At 37.2% G+C, this 4,590-nt stretch overlaps 1 long non-coding RNA gene across 1 annotated transcript; it reads left to right on the top strand.

Annotated features, from left to right (window-relative positions):
- Nucleotides 1-369: 369 nt before the first annotated feature.
- Nucleotides 370-1,179, top strand: LOC121026569 (uncharacterized). Its single transcript, XR_005788388.1, has 2 exons — nucleotides 370-511; nucleotides 812-1,179. It is a non-coding gene; the product is annotated as an uncharacterized LOC121026569 (long non-coding RNA).
- Nucleotides 1,180-4,590: the final 3,411 nt, after the last annotated feature.

Below are 4,590 nucleotides of genomic sequence, written 5' to 3'. Positions count from 1 at the left end.
AAATTCATATGTTGAAATTCTAAGTTCCAGTACCTCAGAATGTAACATAATGCAGGAAATAGGATCATTGCACATGGAACTGGTTAAGATGAGGTCATAAGGGAGTATGCGTGGGGCCCTCTAATCCAGTAAGACTGATGCCCTTATAAAAAGGAGAAATCTGGACAGAGACAGACATGCATGCAAGGAGAGCACCATGTGAAGACTGGAAGTTATGCTGTCCCCAGATCAAGAACTACAGACAGACCCTTTCCTAGTGCTTTCAGAGGGGCCTCCTGGCCCTGCCAATGCCTTGATCTGAGATTTCTAGCCACAAAACCATGAGACAATAAAATTCTAGCATTTAAGACACTCAACTTGTGCCTTTGGCAAACAGAAGGCAAATAGCCAGAAGACAAATAAAAGACTGAAAACCTCTGAAGGGATTAGGCTTGCAGGTCACAGTGAGATCCGTGGGAATGGGAGAATACAAAATGGCGGACGAACAGGTTAACGTACAGCTATCATGCACGTGAGCATAAATTTTTTTAAAGGTCAAAATTTTCCCTTAGAATAGCTTCTTATTATAAATTCATAGTATTTGTAACTTGATATTTAAGCAAAGTGTAAATAAAAATCATTTTTCTATAATCAATTTCTTTCACACATTTGAAGATGACAACAAATACAAGAAATATGAAACATGTTCATAACTGAAGACACATCAGGACACTCTACTATTTTCAAAAGTAAACATGTTGTTGGATATGCAATGGAAGAGGCATGGGGATACAGAAGGGTACTGACATACTGGTGTTTTCCCTTTTGCAAGCTAACAACTGACCGACCCTAACAGAAAAGCTGAAGGTTAAAAGAAGAAATCTACTCGTCAACTTTGACCAAGTTCTACATGAACAGTTGCCCCCAAAATCATGAGAGTCTCTCACTGAAGGAAGACTCAGGAATTGGGAGAAAATAGTTTTTTTTTACAAGAACTAAACAGTAAAAATGGTAATATTCTATTAATAAAGAAATGACACTCAAGAGGTCAAAATAATTGAACTTCCTGACACAGCTTTGTGCAATGTTTTCTACTTCTTTTATATAATAACCTCAACAAGACTCCAAGTGATATTTCTTCTATCATAATGAGCAGCTACTGGGAAAAAACAGAAACTACAAAATTATTTCTCCTGCTTCTGTCTGGCCTTGTCTTCTTCATTCGCTTTCTTGGTAAATCTCAAATGTTGAGATTCCATTGCCAATGAGTTACCTAATGTTTTATACCTGTTTTATTGTATGTGGAATGAGAGAACTGTCCTCCAAATGTTCTATTTTTTAAAATCTTAACAATTACCAATAGGTAACTATAATACAAATTAATTAAATACAAGTGAATTTCCTAAGTTCCTATATAATTATCATGTCTGGTTATTCTGGTTAAACTAGAGTAAAAGGGGGCGGGGGGGGGGAAAGGAAGGGCATTTTAGCCCCAGATCAGTAAAGACAAAAACTATATTATGCTTAAACTTTTAACACACGTAATATGCGGTAATAGCATAGCTAAAGAGTAAAGTGATTTCAATATAGCACAGGATGCCCCACTGCATACAATGCAGACATCACACTGTATCATAACGTCACAATATATATTCTCAATAACGGCATGATGAAGAAGTTCCACTTAGCTTCATTGTACTTTTGGTACCACAATTACTAATTTCTGCCTTAAGTGGTAAATTTAGCACTGGGATACGTTTAGCAATTTTCAAAACATGTGATTCTAAATACGCAAATTTAGGGAGAAAAGAATATGAGAAGATAATAGAAAGGAAATAGAGACCACTATAAATTTATACAGACTCCAGAAGTCAGTGTATCTAGTGGTACGCCAGGTAAATGGTGGCAAAATTATGGCAAATATAAAAACATATTACTTGTACAATGATGGATCAGAGAGAAGAAATTATATACATATAAGCAAAGATATGATAGCTATCAATGTCATAACAACTAAATTCTCTCCTTTCTCCCACCACTGGGTAAATTTTAATTCGCTTGATTGAGCATACATGTCTAAAACATCAGGTAATTACTATAACTAATAAAAGAGTTATAGTTTGAGACATCTGGATCCCAGCAAGGAATTCCATTGAATGCAGAAATTTACCAATGCTGAAGTTTATCATGAGGAATTATTTTCTGAACTGCTGTTAAGTAAATTTAATTCCTTGATCTATTCTCTGTATAACACAGTTAAACTGATTCTAATATTTTACATTTCTAGTTGTGTTCCTCTGAAAATATTTTAAATGGCATCAGTTCTTACCCATTTTAAATTTTATAGTCATGATTTGTGACTCAGTAATCAAATATTTATTTATATTAATTTCTGCGAGTGTAGTTTTCTTTTATGACCATTATTTCTACCAACCCTCATTTTCCTGGCCAAATGCTTCAGTGTCCCATTTTGTTAAAAAGATTTGATGTTCCTGGGGCGCCTGGGTGGCGCAGTCGGTTAAGCGTCCGACTTCAGCCAGGTCACGATCTCGCGGTCCGTGAGTTCGAGCCCCGCGTCAGGCTCTGGGCTGATGGCTCAGAGCCTGGAGCCTGTTTCCGATTCTGTGTCTCCCTCTCTCTCTGCCCCTCCCCTGTTCATGCTCTGTCTCTCTCTGTCCCAAAAATAAATAAATAAACGTTGAAAAAAAAAATTAAAAAAAAAAAAAGATTTGATGTTCCTAATAATTTTTAGCCAATAAATGTTTTTGACCCTGTTCAGTTTTGTTTGTTGTTCATTAACATAATTGTTTATTAATTAGCAGATAATGGTTATTAGCCCAGGTCATGTTTTAAAATTCTTCTTTAGCATTTATTTTGTATTTATTTATTTTTTAAATGAAATTTATTGTCACTTTGGTTTCCATACAACACCCAGTGCTCATCCCAACAGGTGCCCTCCTCAATGCCCATTACCTACTTTCCCCTCCCCCCCACCCCCCATCAACCCTCAGTTTATTTTCAGTTTTTAAGAGTCTCTTATAGTTTGCCTCCTTCCCTCTCTGTAACTTTTTTTTTTTCCTTCCCCTCCCCCATGGTCATCTGTTAAGTTTCTCAGGATCCACATAAGAGTGAAAACATATGGTATCTGTCTTTCTCTGTATGACTTATTTCACTTAGCATAACACTCTCCAGTTCCATCCACATTGCTACAAAAGGCTATATTTCATTCTTTCTCATTGCCAAGTAGTATTCCATTGTATATATAAACTACAACTTCTTTATCCAATCATCAGTTGATGGACATTTAGGCTCTTTCCATAATTTGGCTATGGTTGAAAGTGCTGCTATAAACATTGGAGTACAAGTGCCCCTATGCATCAGCACTCCTGTATCCCTGGGGGAAATCCCTAGCAGTGCTATTGCTGGGTCATAGGGTAGATCTATTTTTTATTTTTTGAGGAACCTCCACACTATTTTGCAGAGTGGCTGCACCAGTTTGCATTCCCACCAACAGTGCAAGAGGGTTCCCGTTTCTCTACATCCTCTCCAGCATCTGTAGTCTCCTGATTTGTTCATTTTAGCCACTCTGACTGACGTGAGGTGATATATGAGTATGGTTTTGATTCATATTTCCCTGATGAGGAGTGATGCTGAGCATCTTTTCATGTGCCTGTTGGCCATCTGGATGTCTTCTTTAGAGAAGTGTGTATTCATGTCTTCTGCCCATTTTTTCACTGGATAATTTGTTTTTCCGGTGTGCAGTTTGGTGAGTTCTTTATAGATTTTGGATACTACCCCTTTGTCCGATATGTCATTTGCAAACATCTTTTCCCATTCCATCAGTTGCCTTTAGTTTTGTTGATTGTTTCCTTTGCAGTGCAGAAGCTTTTTTATCTTGATGACCCTGTTCAGTTTTAAGCATTATATGCTGATTACTCTGTTTGAACTGAATACATAGGTGAAAGTTTGTGCTTACTTCATTTTTAAGATATATTTATGTTTTCAAAATTATAGATACTTATAAAGAAGGAAAGAATAGAAGTCCATGATAGTGCTGCCTGTATACTCTTACTGATACATGCAGGGGGCACCTGAGTGGTTCAGTCAGTTAAGTGTGTGACTGTTGATTTTGGCTCAGGTCATGATCTCACAGTTCGTGATTTCGAGCCCCAATATCAGGCTGTGCACTGACGGTGTGGAGCCTTCTTGGGATTCTCTGTCTCTCCTTCTCTCTCTGTTCCTCCTATGCATGCTCTCTCTCTCTCAAATAAATACACTTAAAAAAAGAAAAATGAATATGTAAAGTAATTCATGCACATATTTGGAAAATGTAAACAAATATAAAACTTCACAGTTAAAGGTAGAAAAAGCCACTTCTCCTAACTGAACCAGTATCAACAGTTTTATGTGCATTATTTATAATAATATTATTTTGTGTAAATAAATCTAAGGTAGCCCATAGGAAAATGACAAGCAGTTTTAAAAAATTGGCAGAGAAAGGGGAGTAAGTGGGGTCTGGGGCTAGGGTGGGCTAGGCGTAGGGAAGGTAAACAGAATAGGAGAAGTAGAACACCACACGGGTCTGTACGAACATTTGACTGAGGGCCCCTG

The sequence above is a fragment of the Herpailurus yagouaroundi genome, unplaced genomic scaffold (genome assembly GCF_014898765.1).
Source record: "Herpailurus yagouaroundi ecotype Mexico unplaced genomic scaffold, PumYag 140221, whole genome shotgun sequence".
Taxonomy (NCBI): Eukaryota; Metazoa; Chordata; class Mammalia; order Carnivora; family Felidae; genus Herpailurus; species Herpailurus yagouaroundi.
This window is presented reverse-complemented; position numbering and strand designations above follow the sequence as displayed.